The sequence below is a fragment of the Chelonoidis abingdonii genome, chromosome 5 (genome assembly GCF_003597395.2).
Source record: "Chelonoidis abingdonii isolate Lonesome George chromosome 5, CheloAbing_2.0, whole genome shotgun sequence".
NCBI lineage: Eukaryota > Metazoa > Chordata > Testudines > Testudinidae > Chelonoidis > Chelonoidis abingdonii.
Genome location: NC_133773.1, coordinates 128,936,499 through 128,960,479, shown reverse-complemented (window position 1 = coordinate 128,960,479; position 23,981 = coordinate 128,936,499).

Below are 23,981 nucleotides of genomic sequence, written 5' to 3'. Positions count from 1 at the left end.
TAATCGATTACTTGGCCCAACTCTCAGAAATCAACGCAACCACCCACACAACGCAGTCAGCATACACAGTAACCCCAAACACATATAGCCTCTTACCGCAGCACAAACTCCGCATTTGCCACCCACACGAATCCACACAACTCTCCCAGTGCAACCCAACCCACATGCAGCAACACAGCCAACATTCATCAAAACCCCAAATACACAGTTCTTCATGACAGCGCCCCTCTTTAACCGCTTATAAAAATCCACACAACTCTCTCAGTACAGCATAACCCACACACAACAGCACAGCCACCACAAACAGTAACCTCAAATATCACTCTGATGTCTGTTGAGACAGTGCGAAGTGATGGAGCTCCAAGCATGGGTGAGAACTCTTTCTGTTTAGAATATCAACAGGCTCAGTCATCACTGGGATCCATGGTCTGTTGCCATCCAGTTTGTAAGTTCTTAGCCATTTTTGGCTTTATTACATACAGGACTTTATGAATTACACCCGTGTGACAGCACAGGCTTTCACCTACCAGTTGTTGTTATTATTATTTTTATTATTCAAGATTTTGGCATCTGCAAGCTGAAGCAAGCTGGAGAGTTTAGAAAAACCTGGGAGAAAAAAACCCAACTGGTTTGCGAGGAGAGTTATAAATATGACAAACTGGAAAGCTGGGCTAAAGCCTAGACTAACAGTTTTCCTTTAGACATGTGTTTAGATCTCCTACTGCGAACTGAAAAAGTGTGTGGATGTTTAGAAATATGGGCACTCTTTTTTTGTAAATGGGAGCTGAAATTTAAACAGAATGTGCAAGCATGGTCTACTGAACCTTAATATTCGCTAGCTATGGCATATACACCATGTGCAATAAATACAATATTTCATTGCTCTGGTTATTATTATTTTGCTGCCAACTTTGTTGATTTCTTCTTGCAACAAATGCTGAGCTACGCAACAGAAACCAATGAAACCCAGCTTAGATATGGCATTTGGTGAAAATTAAACAAGGGCTTTTTTTGTCTGCTTTACCTGCCAGTTTTCAAACGTTACCCAAAAAAACCAAACTGGACTGTAAATACTCTCAGGCTTTTTTGATGTTCCTTTTAGAGGTTAATTTCTTCTGCTGTTCAGAGTGCGTTGCTGCAAAGGAAAAGAAACGATGTGAGTTTATATTTCCTTAAGCATTTTTCACTGGCATTGTCCTGAGCACGTTTCGGGCGCACAGAAATGCCTCATCCAGGGCAGAACACAAATAGAGGGCAGCTATTTTGCTGGAAAAGAGAGTGCGTCAGAGTTTACCTATTTTGCATCAAACACGGTGACACAAACAGAAGGGCCCTTGTGCTTCTGTTACGGCGCCCTGTGGCCAGGGACGGAAACACAGGCATTTCTAAATTAAAAGAACATTTCTGTATTAATATATCACTTCGGTACACACAGAGCTAGCTATTTTTCCAAAAGCCAAATACTGTACGTTGTGTAGTTCACTGAGTTTAAAATTTTATGAAAGAAACACAGTTGCTTTCTTGACGCCATGTAGCTAGTCTTATGAAAGAGCATTTTGTATCTGAATGGTGCTTAGAAATTTCAGAAAGTGCATACGTACACAGATGCGATCCCTGGGGGAAAGCATACAGATCTGGGCAGAGAAAGTGAAATAAATCAGAAGGCTTAATGTGCAGTTCATACATCCAGTATTTGTATTGACTTTTGATAAGGTAGAATACTGCTGCAAACTGAATTTTACTTTACATACCATAATATGCAGTATTTGCATAAACTTGACGAGGACTGTGTACTATATGTTAGGTTCTGCTGGCACGCGTATTACATTTATTCACTGTCCACAGTGTAAATGGGCCAGATGCTGATCTCAGGTACACCAGTGTGAATCAGACTAATGCCGTTGGTTTCGCTGTAAGACTAGGAGCATGGATTAGCCTTCATGTAACACTCTCTGTCCAAGTACCCGATCCAAGCCAGGGAAGCTAATGATCCAACCATTGGACCAAATTTGGTGATGAATCCTGGTCACGTGCCACTGGAAGCATGTTCTGTATATGCTAAGAAGAAGACTCCAGATTTACACTGCTGTACCTGAGATCCAAATCTGATCCACTGATCTAAATTGTGCTCATTGACATGATAGACACTAATGTGTGCCTGCAAGTTTAATAAGTCAAAAATGTTAAGTTGCTTCTCCCTGTTTTTTATAGATATACATGCACATATTAAAAACACCCTACATCTTTCAGAAACAAAGCTCCAGGTGTAAATATCCTGCCTGTTTGAATCCATCCCAGGTTGGTAGTGATTTAAAGTGATGGTTGTTTGCGGGCCCATCTCAGATGAGTTCGATTGTCTCTTAGTCTTAGTAACAAAATAAACCCACATGTTAATGGTTTTTATGTTTTATTTTCTAGTGCAGTCAGTGGAGGGTGGACTTTTTCCCCTCATTTCTTTAGATGTGTACGGAACTCAGCTTAAAGAATTCTTCTCAGTTATCTTGCCTCCTCCAGAGACTAAATATCCAGTCAAACAGAGCAGAAGGGGGACGTAAGGGCAGGATCATCAATTTGGGAAAACTTTACATGAAACACTTGTGGTGATTTACAGCAGTAGAACTCACTTAAAAGAAAGGTGCAGGCGTGAGGGCCGGGGATTATAGAAAGCAATTTTTTTCCTGAATCTCATCATCAGTGATGCAGACTCCTGTAATTTTATCCCTAATCTTGCAATATTTATTGTTTTTTCTTAAAGGTCCACTTCAAGAGGGTGGGCTAGGCCTTTAAGGGATTTGGGCTCAGCCCCACTTGCACCTTGTTATTCAGTCCCAGGGGTTGGGTTTGTGCTGGTGGTTGGCTCAGGTGACTGGGCCTCTAGTGATGATGGTCTAGGGGAGGAACTTCCTATAAAAGGGAGTCTGCTCCAGTGAGCAGAGGCAGATCAGAGGCTAGGAAAGACTTGGGCAGGGAGGGTCAGAGAAGCTCTGAGTGGGTTTGGAGGAGCTCCTCTGCTCTGAAGGAGCTGAGAGCAAGCCCTGAAAATAAGGGTAAAGGAGAGAGAGACCTGCAGGGGACCTAGAGGAAACCCAGGGTCCGAGAGTACCAGGGTCTCCGCACATGAGAAGGCCTGGCTGGAGCAACCTGCAGTGAAGAGCAGAAGACCTAAGAATAAGAGGCTGAGGAAATATCAGGCAACAGAACCTGGATTTGGGGAAAGAACTATTGAACCCCACCGGGGGCTGCAGAAATCATGGGATGGGTAAAAGACTTGTTTTGGTATAAGTTGGTATTTGCACTCTGATGTTGTTTTAATGAGCCAGATTCCAAGAAGGGGTGTTATTTGACACCTCGGTGGCTGGGTGCATGTCTTAAGAAGCCCAGGAGGTAGAAACTGAGACAGCAGAAGTGCCCAATGCCAAATTGGGTAAAAACTTGTTATACCCAACACTTGAGTTTCAAGACCTCATTGGAAACCCTCTCTCCCACCTGAAAATGGCCCAAGAACCTCCAACACTGAAAGGAAATAACAAGAACCCAAAACTTACTCGATTTAACATCTCAGGATTCTGGGGATTTCAGGGCCATTTTCTAACCAGATATAGTCAGAGCTGAGATTGAGAAAGCAGGGGAATAGTAGCTCAGAGGGCTTCATTCTGCCTGGGCTCACCTGCCTGGATTATTCTAGTGAGCTGTGAAATTGGACTCTACCTGTAAATGATACTGGAATCAGATTTAAAAGGGAAACAAAGGCAGAGGCAAATGCGTTCTCTGAATCCATATACTGGAACTGGAATAATCCTGCTTAGTTAACAAACCCTACCTCTGTATGTGAGGAAATGTTCCTGCAGTGAAAATTTACTAGCCAAATATAAATATAAAGTTAAAATATACCAGTTCAAGTTGTATTTTAAGTTTGTTAAGCTGTGGACTAACTGTAGCAATAGGACCGGTTTACCAGATGGCAGAATCTTGGATGTGATTCCCTATGTGTGCAGATATGTGCCTATCTTCACTGATTTACTGCATCCTTCAAATGAACTCTGAAAGAGAAAGCATTTAGAATTAGAGCCGAAGAAGTGATAGCATTCAAAAGTGTGAAATAATTCCTGTTTTAAGTGCCAGTACTTACTTCTACAATGCCACTCAGCCAGTAGCTATAGATGTAGGTAACTATGGGTCAGGACATATATTTGCCAGATTACAATGGCCAGATGCTGCCAATTGCCTACTACTTCAGTACAATGACCAATGGTGAGATTGCAGAGGTCAGACTCTAGCCTATTCAGTATTATAAATCTAGAGCAGGCCTGCACAACTTGTAAAGTGGCGAGGGCCACATTACTCCAAAGAAAACAGCTGAGGGCCGAAACCTCCCGGCCTCACAGAAACACCCTGCCCCAGGGCCGCCCAGCCCTGTGGAAACAGACCCTCCTTCCCCAGTGCCACCCCACCAAAACAGCTGTGGGCCAAAAAGGAAGGTTGGGAGTGGGGAGGTGATACTTTATTTTAAATCAACTGGGGGCTCCCAGCTGAAGAGGTGGCTGGGAGCCCTCAGGGTCAAATTATAGGGCCTGGGGCTCTGGTGGCTGGGGGAATCCGGCAAGGCCGGCTCCAGGTTTTTTGCTGCCCCAAGCTAAAAAAAAATTTGGCTGTCCCCCACCCCAGCCCTGGGCTCCCTCCTGTACCTCCCTGCTGCCCCAGTCCTGGGCTCTCCCACCACCGACCCACACCCCCTGCCACCCCAGCACTGGGCTTCCCCCTTTCCTCCCCACCAGTGCCCTCTCTCCACCCCGCTGCTGCCCCAGCCCTGGGCTCCCCCCCACCAGTGCCCCTCCCCACACAACTCCTGCCGCCCCAGCCCTGGGTCACTGGTAACGCTCCCAGGGCGGGTCATTCAGCAGGAATTTTGGATGTGCACAAAACACAGACAGGATTGGTTCCCATATGGTTACAGAGCTGCAGTAAAGTGGAACAATTTTCAGCTTGTGTGACTGTAGGATCTCTGGATGCACATTGTAAGACTGTCCTCCATAAATGAGGAAAAGTTGAGGTGCCTTTATTATTCTTTTGTTCCACTCTTTCTTTCTATGGGGAATTTGCCAATGCAGTATCACCGTCTTCCTTTTAAACAAAAAAAAAAAAAAAAAAAGGCAATGGCTGTTGAAAATAGCAATTCCAGTCCTAATAACCACTGGGAAGCATTTCTTGCTCAATTTTATCCTACTTTTTCTACAGCAAGTTACAGTGGATCAGTATATTTGATTTGGGAGAAATGAAGTAACAGCTGCCAAAACTGAGCTTGAGCACTCCTGAATTTTGAAGTGTTCAAATCTGGAAGGCAAGCGGGGGGAGCTGTGGGCTCCGCGGGGGAGCATGGCAGCAACGTGTCTGGAGCTGCATGGAGCCAGACATGCTGGTCTGAGTGGCACGGTAAGGGGGCTGGGGGTTGGAGAAGGGGTAGAGTGTTCCGGGGGGCAGTCGAGGGACAGGGAGCAGGGGGGGATGGATGGGGCGGAGGTTCAGGGGGCCAGTCAGGGGACAGGCAGCAGTTGGATAGGCATGGGAGTCCCAGGGGTTTATCACGGGACAGGTAGGAGGTGGGGTCCTGGGGGAAAGTAGGGGGGGTCTCAGGAGGAGGCAGTTGGGGACAAGGAGAAGGGAGGCTTAGATAGGGGTTGGGGTCCCAAGGGGCAGTTAGGGGCAGGGGTCTTCGGAGGAGGCAATCAGAGGATAAGAAGCAGCAGCATTTAGATAGGGGGTGGGGTCCTGGGGGGCAGTTAGGGGCACAGATCCCAGGAGAGGGGTATTGGGGACAAGGACCAGAGGTGTTAGATAGGGGGTGGGGGTTCTGAGGGGGCAGTCAAGGCAGGGGTCTGGAGAGGGAGAAATCAGTGGCCGCGGGCCAGGATTCAAAGGGCTCTGGGCTACCCGCAGCCTGGGCTGTTCCTGGCCTGAGAATCTCTACAGGCAGCCCAGAGCCTTTCGATTCCCGGCCGCGGCTGGGATTTAAAGGGCTCTATGCTCCCCGCCACTGTGGGCAGTCCAAGAGCCCTCTGAGTCCCGGCCACAACTGGGATTTAAAGGGCTCTGCGCTCCCCGCAGCTGCTGGCAGCCCAGAGCTCTCTGACTCCATTTAAAGGGCTCTACACTCCCTGCCGCTGCAGGCAGCCCAGAGCCCTCTGACTCCTGGCCGCGGCTGGGATTTAAGGGGCTCTGGGTTGCCCGCAGAGCGCCAGGTAGGGGGGATTTAGAATCCCCCCGGGGGGCTGCACAGTGAGGCTCCGTGGGCTGCATGCGGCCCAGGGGCCATATTTTGTGCAGGCCTGATCTAGAGTAAGTTCAAAGTCACAATGTAACAGAAATCAAGATTTTCACTGGTATAATTAAGTTCAGGGTCTGTGCTCAGATTAAGATGACATGGTACAATCATGCAAAATAAATTGCTGTAAAATACAGTATGGGTTAAATTCCTGTAAATTTTTGACAGACCACCAGCTATTTGTACCTCTGATAAACAGCCAGCACTTAGTTTGCATGCCAGTGAGATGTAAGAAACTACTCCTATGCATGATGAGCTTCAATCATGTGTCTGGCAATGCCCTGGTAGTTATCGTCACCAAAGCTAGACACTCTATGAACATGATTGAGGCAGGAACATTGCAAGTAGTTGAGGCAACTGAAATTGATCTTCAGTCCTCAATTCTGATGTCCAGTTCAATGCGCCAACAAATCAGTCCAACTGGTAAGAGTGAAAGAGAGACATATTCTACTTGGACTGTAGGAATGCTGCAAGCACATTACCTGAGCAATATACTGCTGCTTGATTGATGTGAGAATAAAAGTGGATCTGCTGGGCAAGATCTGCCATTGTGCAAAATGAACATAAGAACACTAGGGCCAAATTCATCTCTGGAGTAACTCCATTGAAGTAAAAGGAAATTGGTTTTAAGTCCTACGTTGTTAAGCTCACAACAGCTCTATGCAAGAAGAGGAGATACTGATAGTTCATCTAAACTAAAAGATACTTAATATCTTTCACCCAGATTCAGTGCACAAAATCTAAGAGATGATATTGATCATCCCAGATTCAGTGCTGTAAGCGATGGGGCTGGGTCAAACACAGCAGTAATAATTGAAAGCTGGATAGTTGGGTGTCACTGCTGTAGAAGAACATGAATCTGCAAGTGCTCTGTGCCTGGATGTGTAAATCTGGATGCAATATTTATACTGTGCTCATTTCAATGGCATTTGAAGCCAGTGGGAATCTACATGCAGTGTGTGTAAATTACAGAATTGGCTTCAAAGGCTGCAGTTGTTTTAATTGGGGGGTGGTTGGACACCAAGCAGCACGCTCATCGGATAAATCTTAAGACGTACTGCTGTGACAAAAATACATTAAATGCTTTCTTTAACTACTTTCCTGACTCAAAGTCCCATATGGGATATTAGGTGTAAAAGCAGGAAAAACCTCAACCTATCTGTAGTCCACTACACTCTTATACTCTCCCACTCATAGGTACAATGTACTCAGCCCAATAATGGTACAAATACAGGAAAAGAAAAACCAAAGTACATAGGCTGGATTCTGATCTTAGTTGTAAACCAGGAGTAAGTCCACTGAGTTAAACAGACCTATTCTTCACTTACATCATTGTAGCTCAATAGAATTTGGCCCCATGGATTGGACAATAAGCTACGTCACAATGACTAGATTATACCTGGCATGGTGCAAGCTAAACCAATCATATATCTTAACCCCACTGCAATTGCTTCCTGCTCATGAATTATTGTAGTTATTAAAAATCCTTCTAAATTAAATTTCTCCTTCTCTTTATAAGGCAAAAATGGGTATCTTTGCTTCCTGGACAGCTGAAATAGTGATTATAAAGCTAATTCACTTTCCTTATCCGGTTTAACATATTATCCACAGAAGACAGTAGATGCTCTTCTCTCTTTCCAGCACAATTAGCTGGAGTCCATGTTTGCTGCATAGTAATTTATTCTAATGGAGGAAAAAGACATTTCCCTAATGATGTACACTTATGAAAAATGAAGAGGCTTCTCCTTAGTAGGCACATGCAGTAGGATGAGAAATAATTGTTTTCTTTAATCTACTCTGAAACAGACCCACCAGAGTTACTAAAATTGGATTCAGGCATCTTAGTTCTCAATAAACACAATAACCTTTTCTTAGGCCATGGCTACGCTGGCGCTTTACAGCGCTGCAACTTTCTCACTCAGGGGTATGAAAAAAACACCCCCCTGAGCTCTGCAAGATACAGCGCTGTAAAGCCTCAGTGTAAACAGTGCCGCAACACTGGGAATGTGGCTCCCAGCACTGCAGGCTACACCCATAGAGGATGTGGAGTACGTGCAGCGCTGGGAGAGCTCTCTCCCAGCGCTGGCGCTGCGACCACACTCGCACTTCAAAGCGCTGCCGCGGCAGCGGTGCCGGGGCAGCGCTTTGAAGTTGCAAGTGTAGCCATACCCTAAGTGTAACATACCTAGCACTCAGCGTATTTGATGGTAGTCAGTGATAGAGGATGTTAGTGTAGTAGAAATCTAGTCTATTTCTTGGCCATTATAAGGCTGTTCTTCCTCATCTGTAAAGGATTGTGATTTTGAAAAACAATTAGCCATTGTTTAAACTGAGGCACTCCCTCAAACCTGTGGTTCATGTTGCCATACTGTATTATTACCAGGTCTGGGAGAGAAATGGTTTGCCATTCCCTTAAAAATTTTGAGAAATCAAAAACATTTCTCACTCCAAATGAGGATGTAAAAGTCAATCAAACCTTTGTGATCTGAAAATCCAAAAATACGGTTTGGGGTCAATTTATTTTGATTGTGACCATTTTTATTTTTAAATTGGCTTTTACTGTTGTTAGATTACATTTCTAAACCAAAAGTCATTTTCAGTAGGGAAACTAGACATGTTCATTTCAAGAATGTCAAAACAAACCACTGACAATTTCAGCTGGAGTGGGTGGGCTCCGCATCAGTCCTGACCAGGCCATTGTGGGGGCCAGGCCAGTGAGAGGACTGGACAATCCATGACAATGTGAACCAGTTGCTCTAAAACCCCATGCAAGTCAATGTGGGAATCTGCAGCTACTTCTGCATCACATAGACTAACACAAGGGACCAGTGGTGTACTGCAGCTCTTACCCTGAGCTGGGTGGTTCACTTTGACCTAGGGTAACCGGACAGCAAATGTGAAAAATCGGGATGGGGCTTGGGGTGTAATAAGAGCCTATAAGAAAAAGAACCAAAAATCGGGACTGTCCCTATAAAATCGGGCCATCTGTCACCCTACTTTGACCCCCCATTCGCCATCCACTTCTATCTGCCTAAAACACGATTTCTACGGCTTTGTGAGGGAAGGGAATTTCACCCACTGTGAACAGCAATTGTCAGACAATATCGCAACTTGAAAGAAAAAGGAGATGTGAAAATAAGTTTCTGTTTCTGGAACTACATCCTGCACTTCTGGCATTCCTCTGTTGAAGTTCTGGGTGCATGAATTATGTAGCATCAGACTTTTAACAAGTTGCTTATTTTCAAAATTTTCCTTCTCCACACTTGACCCTTCCAGAAATACTAAATACCAAAATAAGACGAGGCAGGAGGGCGGGAATCAAATCTTGGCATTTCTTAGTGAAAGTGCCTCAGAGATTTAATAAACTGCCATTTGAAGAATGACCCTGCTAGCAGTGATAACACTGAATCATTAAGGTTTCATATAGCCTAGCCTGACTGCTTTAACCTTCACACTCCACAAGTAAAAACATAAGTCCTCAGCCAAATGCATCCCTGGTGTAACTCCATTTGACACCACTGGAGGTTGCATTAGGAAGGAATTTGCCCCCGTACTTTTGACTCCTTACTAACACCAACTCATGATGGGTTAGTCTGAACCTCAGTGCCTGATATATGACTCCCAGTAGGGTTAATTACTCAGCTTTGTAGTAATCCACAGTTCAGTCAATCCACAATATATTTCATCACAGTAGCTGCCTGAATGCTCGGTTAGGGGCCCAATTAATCAACCAGGCATTTTAAAAATATAAATTCACATTTTATAATAATGTAAAACAGCAAGGTATTAATTTTTAGGTGGTGTGTAGCAAATGCTCTCCCACCATCCTCCGAATCTCTACAGCTTGATTTATCACCTTTAAAATTGAATGACTTTGGAAATCCATTTTATTAGCTTTCATTATTTTAAAGCATACAATAAAGTGAAAACGTTAGCTAATAACTGCTTTCGATTCAAAATAAAGATGCCTAAAGAGTACATATCGATGCCTAGAGGCACTGTAGGTTATCCAGCCTTCTCAAGATTCAACTTATTGATTTGGAGACAGAATTGCATAATTTTAAAAATGTATATATAAGTGGACTGCATTTGTAATATAAGACTACCCAGGTTACTTTTGTGCTGTTTAAATAAAGAAAATAGAAATTAGGAGTTGTATTTTAAGAGACATGAAAATTCCTTTCTTTATTCTGGTTTCAGAATAGCAGCCATATTAGTTTGTATCAGCAAAAAGAACAGGAGTACTTGTGGCACCTTAGAGACTAACACATTTATTTGAGCATAAGCTTTTGTGGGCTACAGCCCACTTATTCTGCAAACATGTTCTGAACCAGAGTTGTACAGTGGGGGTGGGGGAAAGGTGGATTAGAACCTGATGAAACAAAGAGAAGAAAATAGTGCTGCAGCACAAAAAAAGCTGTACTGAAAAATGTTTCCATCAGCATGTAACATGCCCTTTATTCTCTACCAATTCCTGTTTAAAGATAAAAAGTAGAACACAGAGGAATATCTTGGGGATGAGCAGTGGGATATGGAAACTCTCTCATCTAGGTGACTTAGGGCTTGTCTACAGGAACATTTAGTTAGTGACAAGCTAGGATGTGAATCTACTCCGCGTTAGCTTTGCAGCACACTAACTGCCCATGTGGACCCTGTTGACATGCACTAACAATTCCTTAATGCACTTTGGTCTGCCCTGCTTTAAAACGAGAGTAGTCTAAAGCACACTAACAAACTGTTAGTGAGCATCAACAGGGTCTGCTGGGATAGTTACTGCAAGGCAGGCTAGTGTGGGGTAGTTTTGCCACTAACTAAATGTTCCGTAGACCAACCCTTATTAAAGTACAGGCTGGGTTGGTAATGAACACAAGTCATCACTTTCTGATGACTGGCCCCTTGTCTATGTGAAATGAATCTGAAGGACTCAGGACAATGCCCAATAACTGACATTAATTGGCACCCTTGTTGGAAGCTTTGCTGGAGAGGAAGGATGGTCTTGTAGGTTGGAACCTCAGAAGAGCTAAGTTCAGTTCCTCAGTGTGGGGTATGGCTTAGGCTGGATAGAGAGGTTAGCAAATACACAGGAGCTACTGGGCTAAATGTTGATGCATCGGCAACAAGCTTGGAAAGGTGAAAATCAAAGGGTGATTATTGCTTTATAGGCTTGGAAAAGTGAAAATCATAGGGTGATTATCGCTTTATAGGCTTGGAAAAGGGAAAATCAAAGGGTGATTATTGCTTTATAGGCTTGGAAAGGTGAAAATCAAAGGGTGATTATTGCTTTATAGCTCTGTTCAAATGCATTTAATTAGCATGAACCAGGGTTGTTTTTGCCACCTTACCTGCCTCAGCACATAACCACTGCATGTGAAATGGGAGGGTGAAAAGGGAAGTAAAGCCACATTTTTAATGTGAGCCTCTGGGTTCTTTTGCACCAGCATTCATAGGGATTCCTCATTCCTTTAGGTTCTATCTACATTCTCTTAGTTGCTAGGACTTGCAGGCAGGCCAAACAATTCTGGTTTATGTTAGTTAACTGCATTTTAAGACAACTGTAAAACAATAATCACCCCTTGATTTTTCCCTCTCCAGACCTGTAAAGCTGTTGCCTGATCCCATGAGTATCTCCATGCTCTGCTGTCAACATCTCTATTTTCTCCAACATCCAGCTGAGACACTATGCAGAGGAAGCCACACTGCTGCAGTTTAAATAGAATCATAGAATCATAGGACTGGAAGGGACCTCAGGAGGTCAATACATCCAAATTAAATACATCCAAGGAGGCTGGATAACTGCAGTAAGGTCTTCTTCCCTTGCCACTATCTTGGTGAGAAACAAGCAAACTTCAGCAGGGTCAAAGCTCAAGTTCTGTTTGAATGCACACTGCACCTTTGGGATGCTTATTCAAACCACCCAAACTGCACGCATCAACAGTATCAAGCTTGATGAAACAGGCTGTCCCATGAGACTCCCACGGCCTCTGCTTCCAGGCCTGGCCTGGGGTACAATGAAAGTGGCCCTTCTGATCATAATTTTGATAAATTATGTATCCATTGAGACCAGCTCTACCTGGGTGTAGCAGTGGGATCTGAACCTGATTCCTTTCGCATGTACCTCTCCTACTTGCCTAAAAGAGGTAGTGCCCAAATCCAATGGGCTCTCCCTAGCCCCTTACATGGCAGCTGTAGCAGACTCATTTAATCTCTTCTGTCATGTGACCCCTGGAGAGGGACAAAGCACCACATCTGAGGGTCCATTTCGAGTGTGGCTTGTAAAACGGGAGAGTTATTTTGTACCAATCTGTTCTCCCATCTCTAATCATAACTCTGCTCCCATAGCTCAGGTTGCTCCCAACCAGTTCAGATTCATTTTACATTTAAAATCCAAACATGACAGCTCTGTGGTGAGCTGGAGTGCTGCTCTGGGCCTCTTCACTCCTTCCCAAATTGGATCAGTCCCATCAAGTTTCCAATCAAATGGGTGGATCTAGGGCATACCTGTCCACCCCAAGTATGCCTCTCTTCCCTTTTAAACACAGATCCAACTTAGGTTCATATAAATTGTTTTCTCCACAGGCTCCTCCCAACCTGAAGAGCTGTTGTGGTGATCAGGCATTGTTCATACCCTCAAGTGTTGGAGCTAAGCCAGATCCTGCTCATATGAATAGAGACAGGCAGGCAGGATTTGGCACTGCATCTGGTTGGAGAATCCTTGTTCTTTATCTCACCCGCTCACCATCTTGGCAAGCATTAAACAAAATACAAAACAACCCCCCTCCCCTGCAAAAAAACATTAATTAAACACAGATCATAACCCTTCCTAGATTTTCCGCTTTGCAAAGTGCAGCACGGTAATTCTTTTATTAAGAAAAGCTATAGCTACATGAGCAGGTTCCAGGTGCAGGGGTAGCTGTGTGTGCATAGAAGGTTTTAGGTAATCTTGTCTCTCTCACATGGTCCCCATTTCTGGGGTATCTAAGCACCTCACTGTGTTTGATGGATTTAGCCTCACGATGCCCCTGTGATGTCACCTTTGTCCAGCTTGTCCTCATCTGTCCTTCCACAAAAGCAAGTCGACACCACACCACTATTTTGTTGCAAGCACGTTTTTTCCATTTCTGGCCAAAGAGTGTTGTCTTGGGTTCGGCCCAGCATGTTTTCGGTCTGCCCAGCGATCGCTTGTCTCTGGGGATCCAGTCACTGATGCGGGTTGTCCACCTATTGTCTTCTCTATGGATTAGATGACAATCTCATTTTCACTTCGTGTCGTACACTGCCTGCATTATATCAGTCAACTCTGTGTGCCTTCTGATCTCCTCATTCGCGGAGCGATAACTTATACATTTGCCTTTCCATTGCTCTCTTGGTGACAGCAAATTTTTCTTCCTCCGCTTTCATCGTTGACCAGCTTTCTGCTCCGTATATCAGTGCTGGCAGAACAGTGGAGTTAAACAGTTCTTTCCTTTTTTTCATGGGCAGTTCATCATCTGTTAGAGACATCTTTATTTAAAGACCCCACCTTTCGCCTCCTACTGCATTCCACTTTGAATGAGTTGTCTCTGCTCATCTGCTGACCTATGTAAATATATTTATCGACCTTCTCGATTTATTTTCCATTTACAGTGATGATTCCTTCTGCACAATGCTCATTCCTCATCCACTTCGTCTCTGATGTGTTTGCTTCCAACCTGATATCATGCAAAAGTGTTTGCAGTTGCAATTTGTTCTCCAGTTCTGCTGTTTCCTTTGCCAGTATTACACAGTCGTCAGCTAACAGAAGATGTGTTAACTGTTCTGCCAATTCTGATTCCTTCTTCCCAGTTCAATGTATTGAACAGCCATTCCAGTACTACTGCAAACAGCTTCAGTGAGAACATGTTGCCTTGTCTGACTCCTCTGTGTATAGTAATAATGCAGGGGACACTGAATAGCGTTATCTCTGTCAAGCAACTGTGGCTAATTTCTTCCCTATGAGGTAGGAAGTGCTATTATCTCCACTTTATAGATGGGGAATTGAGGCACAGGGACTCTGACAGACTTATATCATCACACAGGAGATCTGTGGTAGAGCAGGAAATTGAACTTGGACCTCCTAAGTCTCAGGCAAGGGCCCTTACTACTGAACCATTCTTCTTTCCCCCAAACAATGTCTGGTGGGGCTGCTTAATCTGATACATTGTTCCTGTTACCTGACATGACCCAAAGTCACCTCTGCCTCTCCAAAACATCTGTAACAGATTCATAATGCATTACCTTGGTATTGCCTTCTTTCATCCTCCTTTTCTTCCTTCTTTTTTTTACCCTTTCTTCTTTACCCTTTTCATGGTTTGTAGAATACCCACCATTCATGTGAAGTTCTTTAGAATCCATCTTTTGAAAGTCATCACCAAATTATGTCCTTTTATGGACCCTTAACACTATTTATTCATCTTTCTTGATCCCCAGGACAACTGAATCTTTGTAAATTTCTTCCCCATTTTGTTGAAGTGTATTTGCTACATTTTTATTTCACAAATGCTGCAGTTGAGGTTGCAACTTGCAGACTGGGAGTGCTGACCCTTTTGAAAACTCTGATTGTAAGATCTAAAATGATGACCAAGTTATCCTGTTCATTCTCAGTGGAATTACTCCAGATATATGCCAGGGTAACAGAGCAGGATTGTGGAGGATGAAAAAGGAAAACAATAGTTCCAGTATAAAGAAAGGGGGTACTTGTGGCACCTTAGAGACTAACAAATTTATTTCAGCATAAGCTTTCGTGGGCTATAGCCTACTTCTTCAGATGCATAGAATGGAACATATAGTAAGGAGATATAAATACACAGAGAACATGAAAAGGTAGAAGTAGCCATATCAACTCTAAGAGGCTAATTAATTAAGATGAGCTATCATCAGCAAGAGAAAAAAAACTTTTGTAGTGATAATCAAGATGGCCCATTTCAGACAGTTGACAAGAGGTGTGAGGATACTTAACATGGGGAAACAGATTCAATCTGTGTAATGACTCAGCCATTCCCAGTCTCTATTCAAGCCTAAATTAATGGTATCTAGTTCGCATATTAATTCAAGTTCAGCAGTTTCTCGTTGGAGTCTGTTTTTGAAGCTCTTCTTTTGCAAAATTGCCACCTTTAAGTCTGTTACTGAGTGATCAGAGAGGTTGAAGTGATTCCTGTGCTTAAACTGCCATAAAAAATTATAGATTTTCCTATTAAACAGCTTCCTCGTGTATCAATCATGTTATGCTGACTTTTATTTCAGAGTGACTCCTCTATCTAGTTGCTTTATCTCACTTAAGGCTGCTTTCTTTTTCTGTATTTTAAAATTCTTACAATGTGGATTTTCACTGGTTTCTCCCCTCCTCGCCTTTACAAGATTTCTCCTTTGTTAATCTTTTTGGAAAAAGCATAATCTCAGGACCGCATCTGAACTCTCTTGTGCTGAGACATTAATCTGCATTGCATAGCGTTTCAGAGCAAACAGTTCAGGAGTGAATGTAAACTGATTCCCCTTTCTTCCCCTCCTATGTATTTTATTCACTTCCCTCATCTCAGCAAACAGAGCAATGACATTTTTGTACACAACAGGCCAACACAAGAAATAGAGTGGTGCATCCTGGTGAATTTTTTTTAACTTCTTCAACTTTTTTTAAAAAGGAAGACAACGTCAGCTCACCTCAGATACATGCGGCCCTGCCAAGAGGTACCTTAGCTGATGGGCAGTGAGGGGCCCTGCTGGGAGAGGATCAGAGAATAGAAAGAAATTGATTTGGGAGAAATGGGAACTACTAGAGTTTTCAACTAGGATTTATAAAACTAGGCTCTCCATATGTTTAATCTTGGGGTTTAATTACCAGCCCAGCCTTAACCAGGTCTCCCACAAATACTGTGATGATCTGTGCTACATAAATACATAAGATAAACCTCATTTGCACTGGTGGTGGCGTGTAGGTTACATGTAGATACACACCTCAGTGAGAGGCAGGCTTCATCCACATTTGTCGCTGCAGTGTGTAGCTACACAGGGCAGTGAAAGGCATTCCAGTGAGAGGAGGCAGTGGGGAAAGGATCTAGCAGCCCCCCACCTCATTGTCTCCCCCATTCCATAGCCTTTTTCTGCTGCTGGAGCCTTTTACTGAGACTGGGAAAGGTTCCAACACTGATGAAGCAGACAGACACATTATTGATTAAAAACAGCAGCAGACATGGGAGGCACCACTTGAGTGTGTAGAGAGAGGCATAGGGAATATGCAGGTTCCGGCATGGAAGACCCTCTACTTTACACGGCTAAGTCATGCCTCAGCGACTACACTGCTTTTATATCTGTGCCAACTGAGCATGCAGTGTCTGTACTCTACGCACCACCCAAAGTGTAGACCTAACTACAGATAGAAGTTATTCTCAGGTATAATTTGTGGGCCAGATAGTGGCACCTGTGCTTGCATTGAGTGGTACTGTAGTCTACAATCAGTCCTACAGAAATCAATGATGGATCAGTGGGACTGCTCGCAGAACAAGGTCCGACCCTGTGAGAGTAAGACTGGCAGAATCTGGCTATGTGGCATTTAGATGACTGAGTACATGGTTTGTGAGTACAGCCAGACATCTAGCTTTACGCTGCTCCTGCAAACAACTGAACATGCAAAGTAGTGCCTGCAGTTATCAGCAGCAGCCGCAAATCAAGAGGCCAGATTTTCTAAAAATCCCTTAGTCTTCTAGTATGGAAAAGTGCACGACCACTATCTACTTACATGGTCCCCATTACCACAGTATCTGAACACCTCACCACCTTTAATGTATTAATTCTCCCTATGTCCCTGTGAGGTGGGGAAATACTCTTGTTCTGTAAATGGGAAACTGAGGCACAGAGCAACTAAAAAGTGACAAAGAGTCCTGTGGCACCTTACAGACTAACAGACATATTGGAGCATAAGCTTTTGTGGGTGAATACCCACTTCGTCAGACGTATTCACCCACGAAAGCTTATGCTCCAATACGTCTGTTATTCTATAAGGTGCCACAGGACCCTTTGTCGCTTTTTACAAATCCAGACTAACACGGCTACCCCTCTGATACAGAGCAACTAAGTGACTTTCCCAATATCACACAAGAAATATGTAGCAGAGCTAGTAACTAAACCGAGATTTCCTGAGCTAGCACTCTAGCCACTGGCCCATCCTGACACAAATCTCCTTTTATGGATAAAATTGCTCCTGCCAAGTAGTTTCACTGGAAGAATCCTGGGCTTGTTTGCAACACAGAGCTCTGTTAGCTTAAGGTCTCTCTTGTGAATCCCCCAGGGTTCAGTTACATAGGTAGTAAAGTGGTTCAGGGAGCCTCTCAAGAAAAACATGAAGATGACTATGAAGCACCTTGTTTTTCAGGAGTGAATGGCACCTACTAATGTGCTGAAAAACAGGCCTTTGTGCGTGGTACTTCTTGCCTCTGCTTTCACCAGTCTCATGTTATATTATTAATTACTGTACATTTATTTATTTATGCGGCACCTTAGACACTTTATAGAAGATGGTCCCTTCCTGGCTGAGTTTTACAATCAAATGGCCACACCATTGGCATTCCTTGCCTGGATGTGCTAGGGTGGGAAAGGGAACAGGATCACTCTTCCCTGTTTGGTGGTCCCAAGCCGGAGGAATCTGCTAGTGCTCCCTAAGTGCCAGGTGAAGAGGCTTGTGCTGCTGGGAATGCTACACTCCTCAGGGAGGGTTTGCCTCAATCTGGGCAGATTGGAAGCAGGGCCAGGGCTGCACCCACATTGGGCATCATGGGAGGATGGTCCTCAGGAAAGTGCACATTACACTATTCTAGAGGTGTAGCAGCTGAGTCCTCTTCTCCCAGGCTCGCCAGCCACCACCCCTTGAGCACCTGCTATACAGGCACAATGTCCCTGGATACCATGCATGCCTCAGGCCCTTCCTGTATCGAGGGAAGTCCAAATAGATAGGATAAGCTGAGCTGAGCTCAGCCTCCGAGCTGCACTGTCCCAAAGTTCAGAAGTTGTGGATTCAGCTCTGGGAATTTGGTTTAACCTGTTACTAAGCTAGGGAGACTCCTGATTCCAGTCTGAACTTTCCCAAAGTTCAAGAGGGTCTGGGCTCTGGGGCTTTGGTTCAGGCCTGCTTCCAGCTGAAAATATTTAACAAGCTTAACTTGGACTGTCTGTGTCTCACTTTAAATAAAGGCTAAAGCGGCCCTGCTTAAACAGACCAACGTCTTGATCAAAATGTTGCTTTGCCATATCTGTTCCATACAAATTTGCCCCCTCTGGGCCACTCCTGCTTGATGTCAATGGTTAACGCCAACCTCAGCCTTGTCCCAGCGAGTATTCCACAAAGCCTTAATTTCACAGCCTTCAAACAACAGTGAAAAATCACCAGGAACTTTCTCTTAGGCTCCTGGATCGCCCTAGCAACCACAGGCCAAGCATACTGTAATTCAATTTATGCCTTGAACTCCTTCAGGAGCCTCTTCTTTAAAATCTGTCACAGTCAACATGCCTTGGGAAACTATTATAAGTGCCTGAACCTTTGACCAGCCAGAGAAAGTAAGCCTTAGTATAAATCTAGTAAGCATGTTTGGTCTGTTTTTATGTTTCGTGTATGGTACATTTAGCATTCAGTCCATGGTCCCTATCTCCATTCTGCTTGAGAAAACCACTATGCATCTGTCATACTGTCTGTGTTTAAACTGCGCTACTAGGCCCGAATGGGGTGTGTGCAGAAGGGGAGAAATGCCTCCATTCAGCTAGAAGAATTGCTTTATGTGGAAATGCACTGACATGGCCCTAGGCTGATTGGGAGACAGAGTGTCATGGGAAAGATAAGCAGGAATGACCTGGCAGGTTTGTGAATGTCTCAATCTGGGACTGAAGTGGATTTACAAAAGAGTAAAAGCTTAGCCGAGAAACACAAATGATAATGAACTGTGGGCTGTGTTTAAATAGCAACCCCCAAATAGTTCAGCAGTGAACATCATAAGTTACTTTAGTCAAAGCAAGGCCTGTAATTTTTAGGGCTATTTGCTTAGGTGCCCTGCGTGAGCATATTGAAAAAATTATTGCTTTTGCTGACAAATACCATTTTCAAATTAGGTGCATGACACAATAGCTTATAAATAGGATCCCCCTCTGTGCGTTACTTTATGCCTCCAGTGTGGTCAGAAAGAGAAGACATTTTAATGACTCATGTTTGAATGGAAACTTGTCTGTGTTGCAGATTTAGAGGCAGATCCTCAGCTGGTGTAAATCAGTGGAGCTATGCCAATTTACACCAGCCGAGAATCTGACCCATAGTGCCAAATCCATGGGATGCTGAGAACCTGCAACTCCCATTGACTTCGGTGGGAAGGCAGATGCTCAGCATCTTGCAGGAGCTGGCCCTTCAGGTAATTACTAACTGGTCTTGTTCCAATGTGAATCCAAAAGATTTACCCTAAAAGCAGCTGCGTCAGCCCACCACAGCATGTCAGCTAGGAAAAGCAGCTTGTGAACTGACAAGGGATTTTCCAGCTGAATAGAAAATAGATGTCACAGTTTATACTCGGTTCTGTTGCTTAGATATGTGACAGGTCCTATATAAAGTTAAATGGTGTAATTCTATGATGCCCCTAAATGATGGTTATTGTTTATGGCTTATATAAACTGCTGCCTAAGGATAGTTACACAATGAAAGAAGATCCCCTTCTCATTCCATGCACATGGACTTCTCAGGCTGAAATTGCATTAGCAACCCACAAACTAGCATCATGTAAATGTAGGGCCATCATGTAGCATCTGTACACTATCTGATATGTCCCACAGGGCTGGCTCCAGGCACCAGCCCAGCAAGCAGGTGCTTGGGACAGCCAAGGGGAAGGGGCGGCACGTCTGGCTCTTCAGCGGCAATTCGGCGGCGGGACCCTCGGTCCCTCTCGGAGGGAAAGACCTGCCGCCGAAGAAGAAAGTGGCGCGGTGGAGCAGCTGCCGAGCGCGATCACGGCTTCTTTTTCTTTTTCTTTTTTGCCGCCTGGGGCAGCAAAAACTCTGGAACCAGCCCTGATGTCCCATAACTTGAAAAGTATTGGGCCCTGTCATGGGATGGACTTGATCTAATCAGTCTGTCTTATCTCATAGTACTGTGATCCCATTTATACCTTCAACCCTCCATTCACATTGACACCAATGGGAGTTCCTGGTGCAGTTGAGTGTGATATTTGGCCCTGTAGTACCTAGCTCTGTAGTGGGAGAACAACAGTGGGAGTAGGACCAGTGATAAGTATTTGCCTAAGCATTAATTAGCTAGACATGCCAGCCTTACAGTAACACCATTTTAACTTCTGAATGTCCACAATGCAATGAAGATGCATTGGCTCAAGGAGTATGAATATAAAATACCATTGAGACTGATTTTGCTCCCGAAAGCACCAGTATAAATCTGGTTGAGTTCAATGTTCCATTTCCAGTTACCTTAACACAGATAATGAAAGTTAGCACAGGCAATTGGTTAGCATACAACAAACTACCTGGAGCTGGAAAGGAGAATCTGGGTATTTTCCAAGATAAAGTAAAGCAGCTTTCTTCAGTCATCAAAACATCTAGAAATGTCTATTTCAGTGGTTAGTCAGACCCATTGCTGGCCGAGCAGCCCTGATGGCTGACAGCATACTTCAGACTGAACACCGAGAAACGCACAAAGCAGTGGAATCATAATAGCTGCCCTTTGCAACATGGAAGCTCTGTTGGCTCTAAATCAAGTGAAAAAAAAATTAAATATCATTTATCTTTCCCTGAAAAGTTTATGTGCCAAATTTTGAGGGAATTATCTTTTTCACATCAACTGTTTGCTTGACTGTATAAATACAATACCTGCTTGATAAAGGAACAACAATGCTCCTTTCAGCCATGTAGAATTGCAATTTGCAGTGAGTTTATCTGACATCTTGGATGATTAGCTGTTAAGTTATCTGAAGCAAGACACACACACACAGAGGAAGATAAGCACTGAACAAAGGATCAGAGTCTCTCTCTCTCTCTCTCTAGTAGCTGCTTTAAACAAGCCCAGACAATCAGATACTGAAATATGAAGTAGTACATACAATTCTACAGCAACGGCCTAGTGGAAACCGTGATACGTACACCCATTTCAGACATCAAATACTTCTTTTAATGATATGTTTTCCTTGACAAATTGTATGGCTAATTCCATGCAGTTAAAGAAAATACCATCGGCTTTTCCCAGTCACCATGTAAGGGCACTAAGGCCACGTCTACAGTAGAGAGTTTACAGTGGAACCGTTGTTCTGATGCAGCTGCGCCACTGTAAGATCTCCCTTGTACCTGCTCTATTCCAATGTGAGAGATCTCTCCTGTTGACATAATTAAACCACCGCCAGTGAGCAGGGGTAGCTATGTCAGCGGGAGAGCATCTCTCGCCGACATAGCATTATCCACACCGGCTCTTCTGTTGGTGTAACTTATGTTGCTCAGGGATGTATTTTTTCAATCCCCCGAGTGACATAAGTTATACCAACAAAAGTGTTTGTGCAGACATAACCTAAGTCAATGGAAACATTCCCATTGACTTGAAGGAGCTTTGGCTCAGGATCTAAGAATTTGCAGCTGAATCCTGAAGCTTTTATTCCTGTGAATTCCCATTGATTTCAATGAAGTTACTCCCTATAAGGGCTTCAGGAAATAATACTTGGGTTGTAAGCATCTTTTGGGGCTTGAGCCTGTTGCCTTTGAAGTTAATGGGAAAGTGCCTGTTGGTTTCAGTAGTTTGGGATCAGGGACACAGTGCATGTTTCTGGCAGGCAAAGAAAGGCTTTGCAAAATTACTCAAGACTGTTTTTTAAGGCATATGATCATTTTGGTTTTAAGATGAAATGGAACACAGTTGTGACTATTAAAAAGTTGGCTGTTGACAAGAGTCACCGCATAGTGATATCTGACATTACCATAGAGAAGCTTTTCTCCCAGTCCCCCCACCCTTCCCCGCCCTGCACAGAACAAGAATTATCTGGGGTAACTGTTGGCATATATTGACTTTCTATTTGCTGCGCTCTAATGGTTAATAACACTTTGCTTACATAAGGCTTTTAATGTGAGTGTCTGAAATTGCTTTGAGAGATTGCAGTGGAGTAAACATTGCACAGAGGGGGAAACTGAGGTACAAAAAGTTAACGCCAGATTTTCAAAAGTGACTATTGGTTTGAGGTGCCAAACTAGGGATGCCTTAAAGGAGCCTGGTTTTCAGGAATTGCTGAGCAACCCACATTCTGAAAACCAGGACCCTTTAAGGGGTCTCAGGTTGGCTACCCCAAAATGGAGGCACCCCAAATCAGTAGTTATGTCTGAAAATCTTGGCCTTTGTGACTTGCCAACAGTTACACAGCTATTGCTATTAATATTTATATTGTGGTAGTCTGAGAGGTTGGTGTCCTATTGTGCTAGGCGCTGTACAAATATGCAGAAAGGGACAGTCCCTGCCAAAAGAGCTTACACGCTAAAAGATAAGACATAATAGGTGGAAGAGACATACAAAGGGGTTAGAGTGGAGGACGGGGGAGACTGAAATAATAGGATTATGAAATGTTTAGCCAATTGGAAGTAGTCATCACAATTTGCCACCTGCCTCGCCATCAGCTATTTGCTGTTTCTTGTATGTTACAGAAATGGAGGGACTTGGAGGAGGACAGGGTGGTGGTTTCGCAGATTTTGACTCAGGTTTTCCCCACTCATAAGTGCCAGCATGGGATTAAGTCTGAAACTGGGTGTTGGAAATACAGCAACCAGTGATTGAGGGTGGCATAATGGTGATTGGCTAGTAAATCAGTGACAGATCCAGAAAATCACACACATATTTTTTTTTAAATTACAGCTATTTCCCTCCCCCAGCCCAAAACCTCAGAACTGTGAGCTTGCCACACAGGGGTTGAATTCTGATTCAACCATACTTGTGTTAATCTGGCGTATCTCCATTGGCATAGTCTGATATTTATTTTTCAGATTTGTATTGGTTTTAGATAACCTTTCCTGAATCAGAACAGAATATATGATAGAGATTTGCAAAGAAATTAGTAATTTTTTTTAATCATTGCTACTACAGAATTTACTGTATTTTCCTCTTGCTGAAATTCTCTATTCAAATATAAATTTCAGCATGATCAGAAAAGCAATAGTTTGTACCAAGGAACTACTGCAATTGCAAGGGAAAAAGAAAAACATCCCAAGCAAAACTGTATTGATCACAGTTGTTGAGGGACCTTGTCACAACACAGTAGTGCCTCACCAGGGTTTAAACATGATTCAGTCTTGCATCTTAGGTCGGACTAAATCACATTCCTGAACTGTGCTACTGTTTTAGACTTTTCCATTCAGAGTTACTTATTTATTTATTTTGATTTTACAAAAATAGAAAGGAGAACCTAGCCAAAGCCCAAGGCACAGGTTACAAGAAGAAAAAATACTAAATACTATATGTAGTATTTTTCTTGCATCTATGGGTATATTGCATTGCTACATGTGGGACTAACATCAGCTCTTCAGTATAGCTACATGCAACATAGTATTACGAGTGCCATGGGCATGCTAGATAAATTCAGGCTAGAAATAAGGCTCAGGTTTTCAAACAATGAAGGTAATTAACCACTGGGACAATTTGTCAAGGGAT